Here is a 26286-nt window from a genome sequence, read left to right on the forward strand (position 1 = left end):
CACTCTAATATTTAGGCGTGGATACTTCTTCAGTTGCTCAGGATCCGCAATCAGGTTCAAGTGTTCCACCGTGTAGGTCGAGTCTTTGGAGGAAGATGATCTCGAGTCCCACGATGGGGATCGGCGTCCCCAACGTGACCTGCAGGATTCCCGGCTGGAATGTGATGAGCCTGAGGACCGCACAAGTTCTCCTTGAACCGCTCGTGCGTGATGTTTCCGTGTGTCTGAGCGGGACGACCTCGTCGGTTCACTCCGCCTGTGTCGGTGATAGTCCCCACACATTGTCTCGAAGTGATTGGACCGCCCACATTTCCTGCACCGTTGGCCCATGGCCGGACAGGTGTCCGCATGGGGGTAGTCACGTCCACACCGGTAACATCTCTTCGTCCTTTCTGTCTTCCAATCTCTTCGCCTGAGCTCCTTTCTTCCATCCTCCGGACGCCGTTGGTGGGACGATGTGCTGGACCTCCAGTTGTTCTCCGGGGAGTATTTACTTCGGTCACTCGGGCGTGCTTGAACACGATGCGCTTGCTCATGGCTGACAACGTGACCTGTTTCAATGGTGGCAGCGTGTTCCTCCGCCTGATCGTAGATGCGAGTCATCTCCTCAATCTCGTCCAGATCATGAGGCTTCCTCAATAGCCGTCGCCGAAGTGTCTCTGAGTGGCAACCTGTAATAATTTGCGATTTGATGGCCGCCTCCGGCGAGAATCTTTCGAACTCGCAGTATCTTGACAGCCGTCGCAGTCTCATGATGAACGCACACATCGCCTCCTCCTTTCCTTGGCGTGCTTGATGGAATGCATGGCGCTCGTAATCGACATTTCTTTTGTGAAGGAATTTTTTGTTCAGTGCGTTCCGCACATCGTCATATGTCCCTGTTTCAGCCGACGGAAGATCCTTTATTATTCTGCTTATTTCTCGGCCTGCGAGATTGCGAAGGGCAATGAGCTTCTCTTCGTCTTCCGTCACCTTGGATCCCTCAATGTAGTCCTCGAAATCCTCTAACCACTCCTGCCACTTGGGGCCCATGCTCCCTCCTGTGGTCACAGTCAGGCATTCCGGGGCTCGCAGGTGCGATCCTCCCGCAACAAGGAACTTCCGCTGTGGTGAGGTCGCCATTGCGTCGTTGTCTCGTTTCCTTTCTTGTGTTACGACCTGCTTCTTGATGGGTGTTCACCAATGTTTGTTTATTTGCTCTTGCAAAGACTTGTTTATTTCTGCTCACCAATGCTTGTTTAATTCTTCTTGCCAATGCTTGTTTGCTGGCACGTCCCAATGTTTGTTTGCTTGCGCTTATTAATGCTTATTTCGCGCCCCTTCGCCAATGCTTGTTTATTTCCTTTTTGCCAATGCTTGATGGTTTGCACCTACCAGTGCTTGTTTGCTTGCACTTGTTAATGCTTATTTTACATCCATTCGCCAATGCTTGTTTATTTCCTTTTGCCACTGCTTGCTTGCTTGCACATACCAGTGCTTGTTTATTTTGCACTTGTTAATGCTTATTTTACTGGGTGCCTGACTTCAAAATGGCCGCTCTTCAATATCCAAGGGAGTGTCCCGAAAGCTGCCTGATTTCAAGATGGCCGCCGTCCCTGCACACACGCGCGAGGCTCTCTCCCGGCTCATTCAGTCTACTACAAGTTGGACTCACCGGCGGGCATCTTCAGGGGTGGCACCCTCCAGTCCCTGCTCATTCACGGCGGCGACAGCTACCAGGTGAGGTCGGGGTGGGCTCCCGCCTTGTTCTGCAGCGTCCCGCTCTTCTTTCGCGCCGACCCTGCCAAAGCTCACGCATCGGGCGTGAGATTAGCCGGCAGCGAGGGATTTTCAGTCTTCGTTTTTAGCGCGCTCAACAGCGCTTACAGGCAGGCTTTTGGAGACAGCGTCTCCAGCGTCAGGTACCTTCTCCTTCACTCTGGGGGCACGAGGCAGGGTCGGGGTAGGCTCCCGACTTCTGTAGTCACTGGTGGCATCCAGAGGTGCTCAATCGCCTCAGGCAGGTCCGGTTCTTCACCACGCTCCAGGGCTCTGTGACTGGTGTGGGCTTGCTCATCCCACCCTCGTCGCCAGTTGTAGCATCGTGCTACAAATAATGACAGACGCCCTTTGAGGTTTATCAGGAGCTTTATTCTTTACCTCTTCTCTCCACCTCGTCCCTACTCTAACTGCCTTATCCCCTCGTAACTCCTCCTCTTCCCCTGACCCTCGGGCTCCGCCCTCCCCAGCTACTAGACTGCTGGCTCTATTACACCTACTAAAAATGAATGTGTTTCTTTGTAATGTGACTGGTGCTCAAGTAAAGGGCTCCAATACATTTGGGTTGCAAAACAATAACAAGTAACCGACTTCCTGCTCATTCGAAGAATTCCTCTGAAGCAGAAGGATATACGATACCATTTAGAAGCTGATAGTGTCAACAACACGCGCCAACAAATTTGATGTTATGATACATTTTAGAGGGCCTGCCAAGTGGATGAACGTCATTCTTTGATTGTTTTGTGCACCTGTTTTGCAAAGTACATAAAGGGCTCTTTTTATTCAGAATAGTTTCTCTTCAGTAACATACAAATCTTTTTTTATATTTATGAAGTGCAGCAGCTGATAAAGAGGGCTGCCTCGCTTATTGTGTCGCTGTGCATGTTATTGAAAGTATTTGCCCTGTGTAAGGAGCATACCAGACTCAGAAACTCGCTGAAACTCTGAATTAGTAAATGAGTTGCAGGTAGCACAGCACAGTTTGGAAGAAATCGTGGCAGTGGGGAACTAGCTTTGAATTTGGCTGGACGCTCAAGCATCCTGTGATTCTGGGCAAATCACTTAATCTCCCCATGTAAAATGCTTTCATACCTTCGAGTCGAGTACGCGCTATAGCAAACTGCAATAAAAAATACAATAAAAATAACGCCATAGCAATCATACCTACGTACTTCCGAGCTATGCTGTCGTTCAGCTCATGTTCTAATTTATACAACTCTTCCAGTTTAACTGAAAACAGGCATAATACAGTTCTCTTCTCCTCTTGTGCACGGCACCTTGTTCATGATGAAGCCCCGCGGGCCTACGCTTGAACGCCTGCGCAGGTCCAGATCAGAGCTGTGCACCTGTGTCTGAATGTAATCACACTTTCTGCAGCACATGAGCTAATGTACAACATTTCCAAGAAAGGTAAGATTTGTCAGTTCGCTCATGAGGTGCAGAAAGCAAAACTTGGAAAAACCTTTTGTTTAATCCCTGCCCGGCCCACAGGGCAGCCCCAGAGACCAGGGCGTAGAGGCACTCTCAGCAAAGCGCATAGAAAAGAGAAAACAGAAATGGGGCGATGCGGCTGTGCAGAAAAAGCCGCCGGCCTCGTCATTTTAGCGCTATGTTTAATAACTCCACACATAACCTGAACAGCATTCTTGATGAAATGTCAACTTAATGTTACAAAGGCAAACAATAAAAACGAGCAGACACGCACACGATGTGAAATGATGTCTCCAATAACTTGCCCCCCATAAATGACAATGGAGCTAATACAAACAATGCACGTTTTGTTCCTGCCCCACTGTGGCCCTCTGGTCTTAAGACTTCAGCTCTGCCCCTCCCGCAGTTGCCTACATGTACTTCGATCCTACGGTTATTTACCCGCGTTGACCCCGCGCTCCCACTGCATCTTCTGGCTTCTGCTGTGGTATTGTGTAATATATTTTCTGATTGCAAATGCAAACAATGTGCAAAAATGCAAATGACACTCACCTGCGGCCAGCAGACAGTCGGCAGCAGGGACACTGGGACAGGCAGGGGCCAGGGCTAGAAATAATTAAATTATGGGGACGGTGCCAAGAGAGGGCCTCTCTCGTCGTCTGGCTTAGTTCTCTGGAATGCGGGTCACTCACGCGCACTTTTTATTGAGCAAGCCCTAATGCGCATGTCACCAACAGCTGCGCCCACCCCCATCCCCCTAAGGTGGGTGAACTGACGAAGACTAAGAGACCACACAGACGCGGCGGCGGGCGCTGGGCGGAAACATCTGCGTGCTGCACGTGCGCCCACGACCCACCCCATAAAATGGCACTCGCACTCCAATGCATTATTTGATTAGCAGCAGAGATTGATTACGTTTTTGCGCGGAGCGAGGAAAGAGTGAGAGTCACGCAGACGCACGCCGCCGCGCTGCAGAGTTCAGTAGTGACGAGTCACTGACTACTGTACTAGTGACTGTGTACAAAAAAAAATCGGCCCCAACAACAAAACCGGCCCCCGGCCAAAAAAACGGCCCCCACCCCTGGCAGCCTCCCGGGGGATTGCCCGGTGCCCGGCATTGCCAGTCCGGGCCTGCCTCTCCCCACTGCCCGCCAACACCAGTCAGAGCGCTGCCCACTCTGTGCATTTTAAATCATGCGAACCCAAATTATAGACACATGAGTTAACGTATTCTCAAGAGAGAAGCTCATGACCGTCCCTTCACAGTGCCACTTTCTTAAATGTAACTTTCGGCGAGCTGTGCGCACATTGTGCACACACTGCAAGTACAAGATCTAAGATATTTAAACAGGGGGAACCAGCAGCCTGCACAGTGTACACAGGGGAACCAGCAGCCTGCACAGTGTATGTCGAATCTTTCTTCCCGAGGTCACAAGTTGTCATTTTAGAAAAAGCAACAGTCGGATCTCTGTTTGCCCTCAAGGTAGCCAGAGATTTCTCAACCCATCATCTCAAAATGTCATAATTGTATCAAATCTCCGTAAAATGAGATTAAAGTAAGAAAGAGGGTGTAAATTATACGGCAATTCGTGGAAAACTATAGCTTTAATGATACCCGATGTCAACATTTGTTGTTTCTTCACTGCGAACAGCCACACAGTGCCTTGTGCTCTCCTTATGTGCAGCCCCTTCTCTTAACAAGGGAGGTCAGCCGGGCTGGTGCGCAGTGCACGCCTGCACGCATGGTGGCGTGCTTTCACTTTAAACTCCGTTCAAAGTGAAAGCACATGTGTTTAAAAAGATGGCGGCGGACTGTCCGCTGTCCTTACATGCACGCACATGCGGTTAGGTTTGGGCAAATGGCAAGAGCAGCCATCTTTGTCCATCCCTGCGCGTGCATGTAAGGCTTTGGGAGAATCGAATCCAAAAGGTCTCTGACGAGAGCAACGCTTGCGCTGCTTTTCGCCAGGCAAGACCTAAAAAGTGATTCTGACTTTGTGTGTTCTGTGCCAGTTCAGACATATTTCAACATGTGGTTAAGCATTGGTATTAGAGGTCGATACATGAAAATATACATGTTAAGGGTGACCCCAATAAGTAGAGAGGTCTACAGAATCGTGATATACAACACATTTGAAGATGCAACTGTGCCCTGAAGCCTAAACCCAACCCCTGTGGTGTGTTGTCAAATAAAGGGAGGAAGTGGGGCCTTTCTCATTCATCACTATGGCAAGATGAAAGGAGATAAAGATGTGGAGGGCATGTGCATGGATTGCAGGGGCGGCTGGTGACATTTGAAAGTGGTGTGGCATAAAATGATTGTGGTACTGCACTGCGGTGAGCGAGCGAACTTGAACAGCCTTCGGGGGGATTTCCACCCATGGAGAAAATTTTAAATAAAGAAAGGTCAAATTGTGCATTTTCAAGCAAATTTGAGAAAGCAGGAAGGTTAATAAAGCAATTTTTAATCAACTAACTATACAAACAAGCACTCTGTTACATACTCACTGGAGCTGCTTTTGTTAATATAGAGGGTTGATATGGGACAATGAGTATTTGTTGTTTCACCTCTCACTTTGGTTAACACCCAAACTATCCTCAAAGCCCACACGACAACAAAGATAATAGAAAATGAATCTGCTTTTAATGATCAATAAATTGCTTTGAAACATCAATTAGGCAATAGCAACTGCCAAAAAAATCACACAACACATGATAGTTCAAACAAAATGGAATGGGAAAGTCAAAAAATAACTCAGCCTTTTTGTATCACATACAGGAGCCACAATTAAAGCCATGTTGGAAAAAACACAGATTTCCTCTGTTGCAAATATAAAAAACAAAATAGAGGCAACACAAGACCCAGCGAATCTCAAAATTCACGTTAAAGATCAATAAAAAACATGCACTGCCTTTAGCGACGATGCTGTGAGGGAATAAATGTAGTTCCACAGTCGAAAAGCAGCATATGAAAATGTGATAACCGACGAGTGAAAAAAATGTCATTCGTCGATCAATAATCCCCACGTGAGGATTTAATGCAACAAACAAAACATGCTTAATGCCATCGTAGCCCATGTGGTTAATGTAGAATCTTGATTGGAACAAACTTTTAAAAGTTATTTCAGTGCAGGAGGAGAGCCGAGTTAAGAGTAATTGCTCGGATTCGGAGGCTTCTCGTAGCTGCTGAAAATTATAAATAAAAGTCGGCTCAAATACAGTGAGAGATTATCCTTGCCCAGAAATTACTTACCTGTTGTCACACCCCAGCCTGTCAATAATCTGCAGTGCTATGCTGTGACTGCGGCCGGTGCCAGTGTCCGTCCCAAGCAATAAACACAGACATGGAACACAGCATACCTGCAGTATTCTGTGATTCGGGCATCATCTTTTTTAGCGAGTTGTGTATGAGAAGTAAGTCTCTTTGTATGATAGTAATGTGCACCCACAGCAGATGCAGATACAGATGCAGCACAGGCATGGACTAGGTGGCCCAGAGTGGGCATCTAAACACTATTTCTCTGGGGTACCTGGTTCAACCACGCACAGAGATGGTTTAGCTACGGGCTGGTTGGCAAGGTACTGGCATGGCCTCCAGGGCAAGAGAAGTAAATAGGCAGGCCTCTGGGTCACCGCACAGGACCAGCAACCCTATGTGTGGGTCTGGGCACTGAACTCCTATGCCTGGGTTCTGGCTGAGCACTGGTGACCTCTCCAGGGGCCGAAGTCCTCGCGGCACGGTCCAGACTACTCTAAGGGCCTCTGAGTAGGGCACAGGAGAGTCGTCCTTTAAAACTTCCAGTCCACAGTCTTTGGAGTCCACCCACGAGCGCGCCCTCACTTCACCTACACCAGGGGCAGCTCCGGAGCAGGGACACTGTGCGGGCCAGGTGTTGGTAGCCCTCGGAGCCCAGCGCGAGATATAACAGAGCCCAGGTGCCATGCTGACTCCACTGATCCCTGCCAGAATGAAGGCACTTGCGGGGGCCGGCGTGAATGCCGCTGACCGCGGCCCCCGCAGGGGGCCACTCGGCGGTCGGCGCCTTAGTGGCCCCGGGGCCCCGGTCACCCCTCCCCACTCCCTCCTTCGGGGGGGCGGGGGCAGGGATCCTGATTGTTGCCCCCCCTCCGTGTCGGGGGCCGGAGGTGACGCGCAAGGCGCGTCACTTCCGGGCCCAGGTGTGAGGGGAAGGCTATTTAGCCTTCCCCCACCCTCACTGGCGACCTCTTTGTCGCCCACCTCGCCTTTTGATCGGTCGCAGTCTCCTTCGGTCGGCGTCCTCGTCGCTGTGATCTCGGCCCCGCCATTGCTCGTCACGCCGTCTGGACGTGTCCCTCGTGTCGGGTCAGGTTACGGAGCCGCGTTGAACAATTTGCGGTGAGTGCAACCCATTGTTGCTGTGTGGGACACGACACACTAACCCTCCACCGCCGGCCACATTACGGACAAATTTTGGCGGCATCCAGGTGGGGGTGGAGGAGGACGGCGGCCTGCTGTTGCCCAGCGGCCTAGCTGGCAGGGTGGTTACTGTCGATCGGGTCCTGGGCCCCCGGGAGGTACCTCGAGGGGAGGGTCTGTCTGTACGCCGTAGCTCCTTGCACACTGGGGATCTCTGCCCCGGGCTTGGCCTTGGCCTCACTTGCAGATACGGGCGGCACGGGCAGCCCGTTAACGGGCCAGGGGGCAGAACTGAGGGGAACAATTTCATTGTCTCCCTTTAACGGGCGGTCCTCTCCCTTTGCCTCCAGGCATGGGGGGCAACCAGCAGGTGGCTGCAGAGTAGAGCATCTCAACGGTTTCAGGGGGACCTCTGCCCACGTGGTGAATGGGGTCCTCGGCCGGAGTGGTCCGGTCGCTCAGGGGCCGTTTGGGGGGGGCAGCCTTATCGAGCGGCTCCATCCCTTGCTTAGGGCACTAGATGCTGATGGTTGGGACCAGGGTATGCCCCGGCATTCCTGATCGCATAGTGTCCTCCGGCCACAGCGGCACATTTTCCACCCGGGCATAGGTGATGGGCGCTAGGTCCTGCTCGTAAGTGCTGGTGGTTAGGACCGAGGTGTGCCCCGGTGCTCCTTATCGCCGAGTGTCCCCAGGCCACAGCGGAACACTTTCTCCCCGGGCATAGGCCGATCGGCGCGAGGTCCTGCTCGTGAAGCTGCACCTGAGTGTACGGCACTGGGGAAGGCATAGGCCCAGAAGGGGTTCGGCGGGGGGGGGGGGGGGGTTTGGGGCAGGATCCCCTGCCCCCCATATTTGCAACCAGGTCATTGTCGGTTACCCCGTTGTCGTGTCCCGTACCATCGTGATCCCCAGAGCTTCATTGGAAGCCACGCCTGGGTTCAGATTACGCCGCCGGCAGGATGTGCATCTCTCTTCAAGAGGTAGAAGGTACATCAATCCCATCACGCCACGATGGGTTTCACGTGATCTTGCCCCCCCACCCCAGGTAGCTGTTCGTGCGGGACAGCAGGGTGGAATGGAGTCAATACACACTGCTACCACCCTCACCGGAACGGTTAAGAGTGGTCGGAGGCTTCGTTCCCCAAGCCTCCCATCCAATCTACCCGACTCTGGGGCCCCTGGCCAGCTGTTGCATAGGGGGGGGGGGCAGTGAGCATTGCGAGCCCCCCCCTTCTCGCCTGTCGTTCGTGCAGACCGTTGCTAGGGCCTTCGTCTGCGGGGGGCCTGCCGTGTGGGTGGTGCAGCGAGGTCCCCCCCCCTGCTATTTTCAGGGGCCACCCGCTGCAAAGTAACTGTATAAGGCCCTGCAACTAGTTAGAGCTCGAAATATGCCCTGAGAGAGGGGCACCTCGTTGCTGGGCAGAGCACTAAGCATAAAAACAAATTTACAAAGTGTGCTTTGGGAGCCTGTTTATTCTGGGGCCCTCTGTCCCATGGAGTGGGGAATCTCTCACCAACAGCCATTATATATTAACATGCACTCTCCTGTGACAGGGCTGTGGCTGGAAATGTCAATTCCGAAACACTGTTCAGGGGCACAAGTTGTCCTCCGTCCCTATTTTAATACATATTCTGCTTCCAGAGATGCTGTGACCCGGCCATCTATTCTGGGGCGTGTTCTGCTGTGAGGCGTGCTCTCTTCTGGTGCCCAGCCTATTCTGAAACCCGTCTGATCCGAGGCACCCCACCCTATGCCCTGTGGCTCTGCCTATAATGGGGCACTGTTCATAGTGCATCTCCCTTGTCCGAGACACTAGTTAATTCGCGAATCTCGGTGGCACAAACTATGCCTACTCCAGTCCACAGCCAGAGTTGGACAGGCCTACAGAGCAATCACGCACTGCCCAGTGGGCTGGGAGAACTTGCAAAACCATCGTTTAATTTGAACTGTGGTTTTCGGTACTCGGCACCCGCACTTATGACAGTCAGAACCGGTACCTGCCACATGGTATCTGCCACACGGTGGTGCTGTTTTTAAATTCAGAGATGAGCACAACAAAAGCTGTTTATTAATTCAATATAAATTAAAAAAGACAAATACCTGCTGCCACATCCATCCTTTGAACGTTGGGGTCCTGAATTGTCAGAATTGCAACTCTTCTGGGGGGTGACTTATTCTGCTGTTCCTGTAATTGACAGTGGAAATGCCACTGACCGCGGCAGGGGGCCACTCAGCGGTCGGCGCCTTAGTGCCTTCCCCCTCCCTCCTGGCGACCCTTTGTCAGGCGGGCGCTCCAGTGCAGTGGGTCGAGACCGCGCTGTTAAATGTGCAGAACATTTGCGGTCTGGCTGATTCCAGAACATTTGCGGTCTGGCTGATTCCGCGTTGGAGCCTTCGGTCCGCACCGACATGCCACCCTGAATGCACCTGATCTCGTCCGATCTTTGAAGCTAAGCAGGGTCGGGCCTGGTCAGTTCTTGGATGGGAGACCGCCTGGGAATTCCAGGTGTTGTGGGCATTTCCAATACCTGCGGTTCGAGTCGCACTATATCAATATGCAGCATTATAATAAAAAAAAAAAAAAAAAAAAAAAAAAAAAAAATGCCAAGTACGCATATTTATTTTACTATGCTGAACTGCTGCCTGCACGCATTGTCTATGCCGTGATAGCATACGTTTGAGATATCATTGTATTCAGACCGTCGGGGATCTGAGGTTGCACCTTCTGTAGGTTAATGTTTTGGCCTTGTTACCTACCTTTACTTGAGATGGGGCATGTTCAGTGTATCTCAATCTATTCTTACAGTTCCAGTTCGGGGCAGCAATTCTGCAACTCTAACCGCACTTTTGCTTTGCGCCCAAACCATTCTTGCTTTTATTTACCGGTTACACCCAGACACTTCTGTTACTGGGGATGGGGTATTTGTGTGCACCCAAACCATATTAAATTGTGCTACATCTTGGGGCATGCTAAATGCACTCAGACGTTAATTACTTTTGCTGGTGTTGGGCCTTTACACTTCAGTCCAGACCATTCTTGCATTTATGTATTATGGGGCATATTTCTTGCACCCAAATGTTGTTGGGTATTGGGATTTGTTTCTTGCTTAAATCGGCGGCACTGGTTTGTGTGCAGTCATTTAGATATCCTTAACAAGAGATTGCCAGAGGAATTCATGCCTTCATGGGCACTGGGCACCAGTCCGCATGTAGGAGAGTAGGTTCTGCACTTATGTTGCACCCACTTTTTCTGATGTTTACACTGGTTTCTGGCCTACCTAACTAAAACGTCAAATGCAAACCTGGTAGCTAGAGGGCGTAGTGTTCAAACACTAGTACCATCACACATATAAGGCGCTGAAAGGGCTGTGCAAAGGGGGTGACCAAGGATTGCCTGCATAGAAGGTGACATCGCTGTAATCTTTCTTGTCAACTCGGAACCCAATACACTTTAAATCTGCATCTGCACATGCATAATATTCAACTTTTATGATGTGATGGTTGGACGCTAAGATGTACATTTTTTGGGTCGTGGGTGAAATCAACAGTCTCTACTTTGTGATTTAATGCAGACTGTTGACGAGTCAGCCTGCAAAGGGACTAGTAGAAGTAGTAGTTATAGTTTATTCGCTCATTTTGACATAAAAAGCAAATGAATCCGGGTGGTCCGCATGGGGGCCATGCCCATCCTTTTATGCCCATCTGCATTCGTGGTGCGCCCCATCCTCGGTGATTTCGGCCAGTATGACACCCCCCTGCTCCGGAATGGGCAGTGCGAGTGCCCGGCGCTTTAGGGTTTTCGCGCTCAGTACAGGTTTGAAGGAATTTCGGTATTCCACGCGGCTGGGGCGAGCGGGGGCAAGAGGTAGGCGTTGTAAGCTGTGAGTTGGCTGTTGGTTTAGGGTAACCAGTTCCGGCCCGCGGGGTTGCGTCCGCATTCGGCCATTAGTATACCCCCCGCACCTCACTGGATAATCGGGTGCGGTGCTCGTGTTATCTGGTACACTCGATCATGTAATATTGTATTTTGAATTAAGCGCCCAGTGCCTGGATGTGTAACGTAAATAGGGCACTCATGTAAAGCGCTCCAATACTTTCAGGTCGATCTCGCACTATATAAATATGCAACATGTAATTGCGGGCTGTCTATATAGGCAGATCCATGATACCAGTGCATGCATTGCTCGCAAGATTTTGCTCCATATACTCGAGCACGTAGGAGACTAGCGTGGGTTCACGGCCCCAAAACACCAGCACTGCACGGCTGGGAGCTGCCTGGGTCCCCGCTGATCGCGGGAGGTGCAACACATGTGGCGCTCCCTGGTTAAGGTTATCGCCCCCCCTCCCGTCGGCTACGCTGCCGTTGAGGGTGGGGGGGCATGCAGTGGGCTGCGTGCGGCAGGCGCAATGGACCTGGCACGGGGATCGTTTAGTATGATACGAATCTTGTAAGCCCCCCGTGCTTGAATGGGTAATGTAAATAGGGTGCTCAGGTAAGGCGCTCCAACACCTTCAGCTTGCGCTATATAATTATGCAACATGTATTGCTGGCTTCCTATAAAGCAGATAAATAATACAAGTGCATGCAATTCTCACATACGCGATTACTGGCATTAATAAACCCCCCGCACCTCAATGGAGAATCTGGTGCGGGCCTCGCGCGGTTCGGTCGGGGAGCGGGTAATATGGTATGAATGTCGTAAACCCCCCTGCCTGAAGAGGTAATATAAATACGGTGCTCATGTTAAAGTGCTCCAATGCCTTCCGGTCAAGTTCGCGCGATATAACTATTCATCATGTAATTGCAGGCTTCCTATAAGGCGGACACATGATACCAAGACATGCACTGTCCACATCACGCGATTACGGGTATTACTAATCCCCCCCGCTCCTCAAGGGTTAATCGGGTGCGGTGCTCGTGTGGCCGGGCACGGCGATCGTGTTATATGGTACGAATCCCCTATTCTCCCCGTGCCGGCTTGTGCAAGTACGGGGTCGAGTTCGCGCGACTTATGAGGGCTAATTACAGTAAGGGTCGCGCAGTCCGATCCTGACCACACGTGACCACGTGTCGCTCGTCTCCAACCTTTTGCTGAAAGGGGGCTTGGGTCGCTTGTCATTGTTGTCACGTTACCCACCCCCATTGCTTACGGCCTCGCCCTCCCAGGTGCATCAGTCCTTGGGCAGGGCGGACCAGTGTGGGGATAGTCCTAACGTAGAACTGTCATTGCCATGTTAGTAACAGTTAAACACGGGTCGCTGCCGACAGTCTAAAAGAGGTATGCTTAAGCCCGCAACTGGCCCCGCCAACATGCTTATGTGGGCCGCCTTCAACGGTCACTGACATGGGGAACTCACACATATCTAACTGTAACCTAGACACCCGGGTGGGTGCCTAGTCGGGCAGGGCAACGCAACCGAGATAGAATGGTAGTTATTATCTAAGGCTAAAGGAAGTCTGGATTGAGCCACTAGATGGGTTAGATATGGGTGCAGCTCAGCGCCCCAATCGCATTGAATTCGGGGACGCTCTGACATAGCGGCAAAAGAATAAGTGGTCGCCACATAGCGCATCACTAGGGCCTAAATCACGGCACAAGGTTACCGGCGTGATTGTCCAAGTGGTGGCGGGTGCGCCGCTCGCGAGCGGATTGCAACCCGTGGTTTACCTCTGAGCCGATTGGCCTGCAGAACACTGAGCTGGGCACCATAACCAAGAGTTAGGCCTGCAGGAGGAGTGGTATGGTTGTTATATAGCAAGTGTGCGGTCGTTCAAAGTTTGGTAAAGACCACGTAGAGCCCCAGGGCATCAGGGCATTATTGACCGTGCAGCACTCGCTACGTTCAGAATAGGGCCGGTATTTGCACCAAAGTTTCCGGTTGGTTCCCACAGACTTGTCTGCTCCCAAGGTTATCCTCTAGGGGTAGAACTTGAGACTAAGGGGGCATTGCCTGCTTCGGCGGCACAAATAAGCGATAGCTACGCCGGGATGGAGTTACCATTCAGGTCCTGCCACCACTGGGTTCCCCCCAGGTGATGGGATCAAGTTAGGTGGGACCGCGAAGTCTACGGTTCTTGGGAAACTTCCTGCAGTAGGGCATTTAGCAACAGATAAGGTACCAGCGTGTGAGTATCAGATATCTGCTTTCCAGCAGCACCGTGCCCTGGGAGCACACGCGTTGCCCTAACTCTGAGGCCCTCCCACAAGGGAGCCGGGTAGCAAAACAAGTGCATAGGCTCCTTAGGCGGGCCTCTGGCCTTCAGCTGGGTGTAATCACCATCAATTGGAGAGAGGCCCAGGTAAAAATGGGCTTTCGTAATGCTTGGAGGACCATTGCGGTTGGTGGCACCCCCCACCGGAATCACTGGTCGCGTACGGCAGCTGCAGGAGACTGGTGCTGCTGTCCCAATATCTGGGGTGTCAGCAGGGCAAACACAAGGGGACATTATGACAGCGCGCAACGCTTAAGCCAAACAGATTCCCGAAGCTGGTATGCCTAAGGGATCATCACTGAGGGATCCGTAGGGGCATAATTCCTATAAGGTATAAGGGATGGTGGGCAGGGGCAAGAGTCGCCCCTTGCCCATGGTCACGCGCTGGCAGTGAGGTGCACTCCTGTGCCCCAGGTTAACTATCTGAGGGGACTGTACAAATGTTAAGTAACCCTTCTCGTCATAATAGTCAAAGCGGGCATGCCCAGGATTGTGAATAGGTGTAACCTTCCCGCTGGGGGGCGAATAGTTATCGCACATCTTCACAGGCCCCTCTATTTCAACAGACCCTATCCGATTGGGATAGCGTCTAGGGATTGGGGACATAGATGGGGCCATCTACAATCCAGGAGCTATAGCTCACTGGTATGTCTTGGGCCTGTGGTTATAAGGGATCTCACAGGGTTTGAGTCCCGCCCAAAGGGGTTTGGGCTTTATTCGCCATGAGATGATTCGGGGGAATGTAAAGGGGTACTTCGACTTGGATGGAGTACACCTCTCCCAAATAGGCATGGACCTGTTTTTATTGGATTTAAGCGAAGCATTGGTGAATAGAGGGTGCAGGTAAAGAGCTAGGTTGGTGGGGGGCCCTGGCTGCGACGGTTAGCCGCCTCCAGGGCTGTGGCGGAGTTACAGGGCGATCTGGAAGCAGGCCGGTACAAAGGGTACCTCTGCGCGGCACCACGTGGTGCCTGAGCCAAAACGAGGAGCCTCCAGAGAGGTCCCGGAAGCCGGTCGGCGCCCCGCTAGGCCTGCGGGCGGTTGTGGGCCTGAACAACCGGGGGCTTGCTATGCGACGCTCCGCCCCGAGAGGGGGGGTGTGAGTAGAATTTCAACGGCACGTGATCGAAAAAAGAATCACTTGGGGGGCAGCACTTGCGGGTCGTTCCCGTGCTGCCCGGCTCATCAGGCGGGGCAGGTGAAGTAGATGGCCGCCTGCCCTTGGATCGCCCGTAAGATAACCCACCTATTACATATCCTGGAATTATGTAATAAATCCTGCAGCATTTGTTACCCATTTACAACTGTTTCTTGTGTCTTCTTTGGGTAACCTAATTTGGGGGAGGGGGGAAAGCGGGGTGCCCCTGGGGGTACTATGCCGCTGACCGCGGCCCCCGCAGGGGGCCACTCGGCGGTCGGCGCCTTAGTGGCCCCGGGGCCCCGGTCACCCCTCCCCACTCCCTCCTTCGGGGGGGCGGGGGCAGGGATACTGATTGTTGCCCCCCCTCCGTGTCGGGGGCCGGAGGTGACGCGCAAGGCGCGTCACTTCCGGGCCCAGGTGTGAGGGGAAGGCTATTTAGCCTTCCCCCACCCTCACTGGCGACCTCTTTGTCGCCCACCTCGCCTTTTTACCCTCCCTACCGCTTACCCGGCGTGGTGTGGTGGGGTGGGGTTTTTGGCTGAACGTTTTAATGTTTTTCTTTTCGTTGCAGGCGGAGTTACAGGGCGATCTGGAAGCAGGCCGGTACAAAGGGTACCTCTGCGCGGCACCACGTGGTGCCTGAGCCAAAACGAGGAGCCTCCAGAGAGGTCCCGGAAGCCGGTCGGCGCCCCGCTAGGCCTGCGGGCGGTTGTGGGCCTGAACAACCGGGGGCTTGCTATGCGACGCTCCGCCCCGAGAGGGGGGGTGTGAGTAGAATTTCAACGGCACGTGATCGAAAAAAGAATCACTTGGGGGGCAGCACTTGCGGGTCGTTCCCGTGCTGCCCGGCTCATCAGGCGGGGCAGGTGAAGTAGATGGCCGCCTGCCCTTGGATCGCCCGTAAGATAACCCACCTATTACATATCCTGGAATTATGTAATAAATCCTGCAGCATTTGTTACCCATTTACAACTGTTTCTTGTGTCTTCTTTGGGTAACCTAATTTGGGGGAGGGGGGAAAGCGGGGTGCCCCTGGGGGTACTATGGGCGCTGCACTGACACATCCCCTCGTGCATTACAACAGCCCTTTACTGAAGCACACGGAGGACTGCAACATCTTACGCCCACCTTAAAGGGCAGTGAACTCTGCTGTGCGATAGACCGGAGCAGGGGGCTGAAGGGGGAATCGGGCAAAGGACGACATAGCTAAAGTGCTGTGCGTAGAGTGGAATCTATCAGCTCAGAGTTAAGTAAAACCGATTATACAGCACTCATGACTAAGTGATTTGTTGTCTCCTGGCGCTTAACCCGTCGGTGAGTGTTCTAATTAAGCAAATTGGTTCTTCAGTTTTTGGTTTTTTTTCTTCATCTTTTATATAGCACGAACTCGACCCGAAGGTATTGGAGCGCTTTACATAGCACCGTATTTACATTACATATTAAGGCACGGGGAGATTACGTGATTTGCCCAGAATCACTGGATGTGGACGCGACCTCGAGGCTTTGGGCGGCTGAAAGGCTAAGTCGGGCATTCCAAGTGATGACCCCCAGGCTAGATACCATGGCTATCACGGATTCGTGCACAGCTGCACGGAGGCTTGCTGCAGGGCCTGGCATGGCTAACAAAACTCATCATTGATCTGCCTTACCTGTGTCGGTGGAGGACAGGAGCAGCAGCAGGGCCGCGAGCGTGGAGGGGTAGGAGCGTGCCGAATCCGATTATGCCAAAATCAGAGCTACGCAGTCCAACGCTTCCACAGCCCACTCCCCCTGCTCCCATTATCCAATAAGGAGGCCTAAAAGTCGCGCGAATGCAAGGGGAGCTCCAATTGTTGCCACCCACCACTTCTCTGTCTTTAGATAGTCAAGCCCTGCCCCTTGCCATTCATTTCAATAGCGCGCTGCTAAAACTGCCTGGGCCACAGCATAAGCGCCCCATTTAAACCGAACCATTTTCCCTTTCTCTGGCCATTCCCTTCAGGCTGACATTACTGTTCTCGTATGTGATTCGAAGGCGAGCAATATTCTTCGCCCTGACTAGCACATGCGCAGGAGGTCTCTGACCTCATCCCTTCCTAAAAAGAAAACGGAATTTGTATTCAACATAAAGCAGTGAGCACGTCATTTTAATCAAATGAAATGCTCACTGCTTCAAGTTGAATACAAATTCCGTTTTCTTTTTAGGAATGGAGCTGCAGCATTGTTTACAGTTTCTTCTCCTCCTCGATCCTAATCCCGACTGACACCGAAGCTAGTGGGGCAACGCCCCTTTCGCCCCTTAACACCAGCCGCCACTAATGGATTGCCTAACAATCATTCTCATTTGTTCGTCAGTCTTCAGGCAGGTTCCTGTTGCTGAACAAACACAATGTGAACATTCAAGCCCAAAAAGGGGTCGGGGAGGGTGGGGGGAGAAAATGCACTTATAGGCACAGCGATGCTAGTTATTGAGGTAATACATTTAATATTTATGAGCATTCTATTTGAGTCACGTGGTTATGATGTCTTATGTGATGATGAGGGTTCTGCTAGATGTATAAAAAACTGGAATGGTCTTATGTAGTGTAATACCTTGTGTGTAGCTGCCCACTGAAAACCAACGTGTGCTACAAAAACATGAAGTTTATTAGACTGATTACCCAAACTGGCATTTGTTTTTAGGCAAAAGGGGGGAATGGAAAATTCCAGTGATGAAGGCTAGAGCGGTGCAGTACTGCGGGTAAGGGGATTTGTAACAGGGTTCTTCTAATTAAGCAATAGGAACCAAGTGTGCCCAATGCTCTCGTAGGGGGGTCGGTGGAGGTGGTTCGGCTAGGTCACCTTTTTAAAACAAGCACAGCCCCTCTGAAATTCAAACACTAGCAGCTATTCAAGAGTGAGACTGCAGAGAAAGCCGAGATTACAAAACGTACCAGTGAAACCTGTTAGAAAATGCTTCACGCAGGGATGATAGACTTGAAAACAGACTAACTATTTACTGAAACTAGTCCTAACAAGGAGCCGTTTTTGCATTGTCTCCCACCAACACCTCACAGGCTGCCATGCAAACTGCAGCATCAAGGCATGAATTGCTGATGGGAACTGGTGACACATTTAAGCGAAAAACGCAATGCAAGAAGGGCTAGCAGAAGAGAGGGAGGGAGGGGGTATGGTACGGTCTTTGGTGCTCATCGTGGAGGAAGGTTGACGCCCCCCTTCACCCTCCTTCCCAATCCATGCAAGATCCAAAGTGCTGAAGAGGGAATTTCACACAGTGCTTTTATGCTCGGAATCCGCGGCTCATTCAGCCTCTGTGTCCCACCCCCTCTCCCACACACAGAGGAGTTTCTTAGCAACACCAGAGTCCAGCTCAGAGTTCGTGAATCTGCGTGGCAGCTATTGATCAGGCCCAACATCTTTCCGGTGCTAGATGCGGCCGGGCTGTTGCAAGTGGCGGGGGAATTGGCAGGGTGGAGGGAACAAGGTGCTACGGGCCAGACCGCATTAACATGCTCTCAGGGCTAGATCGTAAACAAGGCTCACCATCTCGCAGTGCCTTATCCACATAGAGCTTGGCTTGGCTTCAAGCATGCGTTCACAAGAGCAGGATGAAAGCCAGGTCTGGGCGAGCTTCCCTTCCTGAGGAGCCACACAGGATGGCTGCAAATGCAACAAGCTGGTAAATGGAACCAGATGACATAAGCGCGCCACGCCCGGACAGGAGATATGCACACGTATGGTGCGAGTAGGAGTTGTGATAACGCCACAAGCCATATGCGTGCACATCTCCTGTCTTTAACACGCGCGCACATGTCTTGTCCCCCTTCGCCCACCAAACCGACAACACTAGGTCTCCCCAAGGCGAGCACCGCATGCGCTGCGTCGCTAGGCGAGACCTAAAAAACAAATTGATTTCAAGGCCCTCTGCATTGCCTTCAAGGCACTACATGATGTGGGACCTAAATACTTCAAATAAAGGTTCTATTGGTACACCCCTAGCAGATCACTTACATCATCTGTAACTCAGAACCTGGTGGTACCCAGATTCAAAAAAGCCAACCGGGGCAGCCGTAGCTTTATTACCTGCACTGCTAAGCTTTGGAATTCGATGTCCTCAGATATTAAAGAGTAAAGCAGATCTGCTCTCCTTTCACAAAGCTTTACAAACTTGGGTCTTTAAAATCTTGAAATCTATATATCTCATCACATCTGACATGTTCCTCCAGAGGTTTTAGAACCTAGACACCCATGGGTAGTAGAGTGCTTTATAAATCTAATTTTCATTTCATTTCATACTATTTAGAAAAATATTTAAAAATGAGTAAGTAAATGCTTAGTGCCTCCTTTAGCCCTGAGTGGGCAGCTCACAAGTCCTCCAGGTCAGCAGAGGCTTTGGTCTCTGCTCCCCTAGCGGAGGAGAGCTCACTGCCTGCCTTGCAAGGGTCTCGAAGCCTACATAGCTAGCTCCACAGTGGAGCCACCACACCAACAGCAGCACTGGAGGCTGTGGACCCCATCTTGTTTTGTTCCTGCTCAACACGTCTGGGGTTTTTTCATAAACAAACACCTAAAGTTGGCGCTTGTTTTGCGAAACAATCAATGGCCCTGATGCACAGTTTCTTTCTGCATGTCGTTCTAATCACTAATTTCCCTGCACAAGACTGTCATGCCTCACATAGCAGTCCGATGCTGGGAATGCTAGTGAAGATCACCCTGTCCTATATAGGGTGGGGCAACTGTCACTCATTGCTCAATTAGTAAAAAACGTAAGTGCTGGGCACTCGTCAGGAAGCCACTACATATTGCACCACCCATTACCGCTGCCAGAGCTGCCAATGACAGTACAAACACAACTATTGCCATCACACACCTACAAGTGTGACAATGCAGACTGTGCCGGGCCCCCAAAGCTATTAGAATGGCTTGGGCGGCAGGTATCAGTCATTTTTTATGTATAGTGAATTAATAAACAACTGTTGTTGTGCTAATCTCTAAATGAAACAGCGCCACCATGTGGCAGACTGTCGTAAGTGCCGGTGTTGACAATTAAGTGCAGGTGCCGAGCACCAGAAACCACAGGCACAAATTAGGCACAGCTATCACTAGGGCCTGGTGGCTGGTGGTGAATGGGCTGGCAGGTAAGGGTTTGTGCCGGCAGAGTCTAATTTGGCTCCACCTGAAAACCATGTGGTTATCCCACCTCTAAATGGGAGGTGGGGGTTTCCCACCAATAATGTTTAAAATGGGTTTGTAAGAACCTGCCGCATTTGTGGTTAAATTGTGATGCAGTGGCGCCACGGAAGCTTGAACTTACACTGTTTAGTGGCTTAGCATGGCGATGCAGCAGCACAGACCTGGTGAATACCACAGTACACGCGTGGAGCAGATTACTCCAAGCAGGGCACACTGCTTTATACGCTCACAATGGCAGTAAACTGGTGCACATGGTTCACAATTGGGCAGAAGAAAGTAGAAGTCACACAGTTGAGGAAATGACGTATCAATAACATTGGACAACTGTTCAGAGAAGATACATTGTTGACATTAGAACAGTTTAGAGAGCTAGGACAGACTTTAACCACATTGGATATATTTTTGTATTATGAGATACAGAACTCATTTTGGAAGATACTGGGAGTGGTTACGTGAGCCACAGGCAATACACTCACTAACAAATGTACTGCACAACAAGAGCCCCAAACACATTATCACACAGTTATACACACTGACTGGTAACACTCTTGTAGTTACAACTCAAAAGAGCAGACAGAACTGGCAATCTAATATGGAAGAAACAATAACGGGTGAGCCATGGGCATACTGTTTCTCGACTATAAAAACCATATCACTGAATAGTCGACACAGGCTAATGCACTTAGCGGTATTTACTACACCCTTTCAAAAGTATGCATATATGGACTGAGAAACACCTCGGGCATGTTAGATGCGCTGCAGAAGTGTCAGGTTTCCAATATGTGGCCTGGACTTGCTTTGCGGGCATATAACAATACTGGGAAGATGTATTCTCTTATATCATTAAGATAACAGAAACCTAAATATGCACTCAAACTTATGCTTGCACTCCTTGGCTCTATAAACCAATTACTACATGGACCTCATATAGGGGCTACCAGGGGTTGCGGGTGCGAACTCTGGCTTGCCCTTTGCGACCCCTGGCACTGGCTTTGTGACCCCTGACCTCCGAGATGGCAAAATGGCAGCTGGTCCTAATGGATGTCGGTTGGGGCTCCACTTTCCTGGTTTTCTGTCAATTTTTGTATTACCCAAATAGGAAATAATAATATTCACTAGTTGTGTAATAAAAAATGGAGTACAATGAGCTGGAATATGACCCTTTCCAGCAGCTAAGGTAAGTAAAATTGCTTTTAAATGTAAGTTGTATGCATGCTTGCGGGTGAGAATGTGTTTATGTGAGAGAGAGCGAGTGTGTAAATGTGTTTGTATGTGTGAGCAAGTGTGTGTGACTGAAAGTAAAGTTCAAATGGCGTATACTGTCAATTTTGCTACTCCTGGCCTTTTGGTGAATTGACGCCCATGTACCCAAGTCGTTCACAGTGGCGTAACAAAATTTGAGATGGCCTACAGCAAGGTGAATGGAGGGGCCCCCACTCCAGATTTGATCTGGAGCTCTCGAACGAGAGTACTGTGCTGAGGGGGCCCCCACCAGCTCGGGGGGATGCTGGGGACTGTGTGGAGAAGTGTGGCTCAATGATTAGAGCGGCAGACCCTGATGTAGAGGTCTAGCCTGGGACCAGGGTTCAATTCCCCGCCTCGGCGGGTCTTAGGCTCAAAAATTCCACGGACCTGATAATTCTCGCCTTGGTGCCATTCCAATCATGGAGTCCCACTCTGCAACTCTGGGCAATAGCTTGCTTAATCTCCACAACGGCCCCCACAACGCTAAGGATGCCTGGCCTCCACCTTGGGGAGTGCCCAGGAGTGGACGCCTCACAGGGAAAGCCAGGATGGGTTCCACAGCGGTATTCGTACAAGCGCCTTGAGACCCTTGCGGGTGAGTAGTGCGCTATACAAGTATCAATTTACATTTTACGCCCCTGGTCGATCATGAAAGCTTAATGCTATGTGTAGCAATGCGGTGGTGTTAAGGCCCCTTTCAACTCTGTAGGAATGGCACCACGATTTTATGTACTGCAGTGATATGTCAGATACTTATCGTATACTAATGCCAGTCAACAGTAGACCCTGAAGCACGGATATCCATGTTCAGGCATATTAGGCCACGGTAGCGAGTGACTTGGGTGAGAAACCTGCAAACTATACCAGTTAGAAAAGCAATTTAAGGACTTAATCCTAAAGAAAGATGCTTGAAATTATTTGTTCTTTCACCTAGCTCAGGGTTCTCCAAAGTTTGTCCATGCCAGATTTTTAAGATAAATTACATTTATCTAAATGGTGATATGCTAAAAATCTGGCATGGATCTGGCCCTCCAGGACGGATTTTGGAGAACCCTGCCCCAGCTCATTGAATTTAAATAATTCTCTTTACTTTCCATGTTGTGGCACCTGCCTTCCTATTGGAATCTAACTGAAAAGGTTTTTTTTTCTTGATTTTCTCTCTTGCGAACCATGTCATACATGCACTGTTATGACTGTTACTTATTGTAATGTGGACATTTCTAAAATAAAAAATGGGCTTGTAAACTGCCCTTGCAATGTTAATATCTCCTTTTAGGTGAAATTCATAACTTCTCTATACAACAATTTACCGGGGCCGTCGGGTAAATGATGTCACAGAAGGTCTTCCAACCCAATTAGACAACATCAAACTAATGAACATTCTGGAATGCTTACTGTTGCCGATTGGAAGCGATTCAGGACTGGGTAAACTGGATTGCCCTTATTCCTGCCTGGTATTAATTCACCATTCTTGGATTAAGACAATGGATAATACATTTCCACCATAAACAGAATTAATGTGTTTTTTAAAAGCAATATGACTGCGATTATATGGAAGTATTAATGGATAAAGATGCAAAGTACTATTTATGTAATTAAACATACTAGGTAAAAAAACACTATATTGAAACTTTTCATTATTCAAACACCGGTTAAACATTTTCTATCCACGGTCTGGGTTGTGTTTATCGGATGCTAATAGAAGCTCTAAACACCTTTCACTTCTGAGGTAAAGTGCTTTGGCCTACCACAGCCGGCTCACTCCCACGAAGGTCGCTTCATGAAAAGACGTCACTCGCACTACTTCTGTGTGGTAGGTGAGGGGAATTTCTTGGAAACACCCTAGATGCAAATTTGAAGGCCAATAAATATTTTAAGAAAGGTGAAAGATGCAAAAAGTCGCACCCGAAAAGTTTCCTTCCTACAACAAACCAACCACATAATTGGCTCAATCGTTTTGTAAATTTGGAAAAGCCCGATGTGCAAAAAAAATACTTCGATATTACATTGAAGAAACGTTTGACAATTTAGGCTAATTCCTAATCTTTTTATCGGGTAAGTGAACAATGAAGGTTACTAATGTTGAATACATATACGTTGTCTAAAGAATAAGGTTGTGCACAATCAACATTTTTAGCAGATAATCGTAAATGCAGACTTCAGAAATTAAAACAGACGGGCATTTTGAGTCAGAATTAAAACCTCCGGTAGATGCTAACGCTACATTGAAACAGATATTACTGAGGGAGGGGGTGCGGCGTAACGGCCAGAGCTGCCAACGGTGGAACTGGGGAACCAGGTCGGTATCTCGAGGTCGGCTCAACTTCGTGTGAATCTGGGCAAATCACTTAACCTCCCCTGCCTGAAAAAGACATGAGTGTGCAGCTTAGTGCTGCTCATGTAAAGCGCTTCAATACCCTCGGGTCGAATTCACGCTATATAAAACTGTAAACAAAAAAGACTGAGCGTGTCTCCTTTAAAAAGTGGCCACTTGCTGAGGCTCGCGGAGGTTTTGCTTGCACTCCCCTTTCCTAATCTACACTACAAAGCGCTGAAGCCGGAAGCATTAACACTTGGGTGTCAAACGTGTGATGCTGTATAAATATGCAAATAGTGTGTGGTCGCAACTCTGGTGTAACTGTACTATATAGTGAGACTCGGTGGGTGGGTGCTGCTGGCTTGCACCTTTGGCTTTTCTTTCGGCGGTTCAATGTTCCAGAGCTAACTCCGCCAGATATAGTGGATGAACAGACACTCACTGTGGGGTGCTGTGGGGTGCCTCATCTCCCTTCGCCATGTCTGACACTTTTAACATCACGATGCGAGACCTCCATGCAAAGTGTAATGGTCGCTGTTTCCAGATAGGCGAGGATCATACCTCTTCAAGCACCTCAGGTGCCAGTGTGGTCTGAGAGGTACACGTCACGTGGCGGTCTGTGGCGTACCTTAGGCCCCATCAGCCCCGTGGTGCGGGGGGCGAGCACATTGGGGCCCCTTCAGCACAGTACCCTGGCCTCAGAGCTTATCGAGTCCAGGTGGGTAGGGGGCTTCCATTTTCTTTGCAGGGCGGGGCTCAAATTTCGATTCGTTTCATAATAATGACCCTGTAGTGCCACCTGGTGGCACATCATGATTGGCGCAGTCAGCAGCTGACACTTCAGTGCTCATGTTCTTTGAACGAGCGTCAAAAGTATGAAATGGGCACGCGGAGACCAGTGGGGGAACCACCAGCACAGAGCGAGCAGGAGGGAGTCCTTGTGACCTTGTCCAATGCTGTATATTTCATTTGCAGAGACTGTTCCAACATTTTTGAAGCACTTTGAGAATCCCAATGCTCTTGTCAGGCTGCAACTGATGATTCAGCCGCATTTTAGCACCATTTCTTTTTTTATTATATACAAATGGTTTAGAGGCCTTTTTAGTAGAGCAGAAACTCTATTTTCCCCAAATCGGAGGCATATCGATTTCATTGCTATCGTATGCAGACCATACTGCTTTATTGGCTTTAACAGCCAATAGCCTCCAAAAATCACTCAACGCTTTCACTGATTTTATGGCATCATTAGATTTGAAGGTTAATTTTACCAAATCCCTGTGGCCCCAAAGGCACTAACTAAAACAAGAAATTTCGAGGTTGGGGGCAAGACCATTGAAAAGCAATTTTTTTTACGTATTTAGGGAATATTTGTAATGAAACTATGTTTTGGAACTTTCTCATTGCAGCTAGGGCACATAAGACTAGTCGTGTTGTGGAAGGATTATTTCGATTTGCTCGTAAACTAGGCCATAAACCAGTGACCGAACTAGTCACCCTTTATAAAGCGAAGTATTTATCGGTGGCATCATATGGGGCGGGAGTTTGGGGTTACTATAACACTAAACGGCTGCAGGTCATTGAAAACAAATTTATAAAAAGACATTTATTGATCCCTAATAGTGCTCTCACATATTTTTGCCTTCGGAGATAGGGCTGACCTACCTTGAAGGTCGCATTGCCATTGCGCCGCTGCTCCTATGGACCAAGATCTGGTTATCTGAGGACTTAACGTTCTCACGTGACGTTATCTTGGACTGTATGAACTTAGATAGCTCACTGACCATCCCCTGGCTTCGCTTCCTGAAGAAAAGTTTAAATGAGTTGGGTATGGGTCATTATTATGATAAATTCGCAAGCATTAACATAAATCCGAAGGATGCCATAAAAGAGGCATTCTATGCCAAGGCCCACTTCTGTTGGCACAATTGGCCATACATGCCAACATTTCAGAAGAGCAAAGTGGGAGATTTAAATAAAAATTAAAAAAAAATCGGGAGAATGGGGCCTTCAATCGGGTTTCTGTCATGTATGGACTTTGGAAGTGTGCTGCTGCAGGATCGGACATTTAAAAGCAAATTCACGTGTTTTTTTTATCACCTTTCAGAAGCATGGAGCGCAATGGCAGGCAGAGAAAGAGGGGGATGCAAGAGTCGTGCACTGGCCTGGCAGGTTGCGGTCAGTGCATACACCCCCCTCCCTCCCCCGTCAGCCCCGGCTGAAACAGCTTCCGGACACACACACAGCCACCCCCCCCCCCCCCCCACCAGTACTTCACAGGTGTTTAAAAGACCATTCGGTTGTTAATGGGGCTTTGTTGGTTTTCACCCCTTCTTGAGCCCCTGCATCGCCATTCTGACTATTGCTGGAAGAATTAGCACGTTACACATTACCAAGCCCTGTCAGCTGAAACCCCGAGGAATCGGGTTTTTGCTTGCAGGAATCGGGAGGCGGGAGACTAGCCTTCAAATCGGTAGTCTCACGCCTGAATCGGGAGTGTTGGCATGTATGCAATTGGCAGTGCCTGATCCTTCAGGTATGTCCCCTGGTGAACAGAAATTGTATTTATCTTTTGCTACTAATGTTCAAGTATGATTTTATCTGACCA

The 26286-nt window shown here is 49.9% G+C and overlaps 1 long non-coding RNA gene and 1 pseudogene across 5 annotated transcripts in view; one reads left to right on the forward strand and one right to left on the reverse strand.

The window, feature by feature from the left end:
- The window catches only part of LOC146821210 (uncharacterized), a 36030-nt gene extending 11600 nt beyond the window's left edge, over window positions 1–24430 (reverse strand). The window contains exons 1-2 of one of the 5 annotated variants that reach the window (XR_014962683.1): window positions 24243–24415; window positions 23113–23206 (exon numbers count right to left, since the gene is read on the reverse strand). This is a non-coding gene — a long non-coding RNA (uncharacterized LOC146821210). Of the gene's footprint in view, window positions 1–23079; window positions 23207–24123 lie in introns of all 5 variants that reach the window. The other 4 variants (XR_014962680.1, XR_014962681.1, XR_014962682.1 and 1 more) reach the window with 4 other exon arrangements.
- Window positions 9990–10110, forward strand: LOC146821211 (5S ribosomal RNA; annotated as a pseudogene).
- Window positions 24431–26286: the final 1856 nt, after the last annotated feature.

This window comes from Triturus cristatus, chromosome 6 (assembly GCF_964204655.1).
Source record: "Triturus cristatus chromosome 6, aTriCri1.1, whole genome shotgun sequence".
NCBI lineage: Eukaryota > Metazoa > Chordata > Amphibia > Caudata > Salamandridae > Triturus > Triturus cristatus.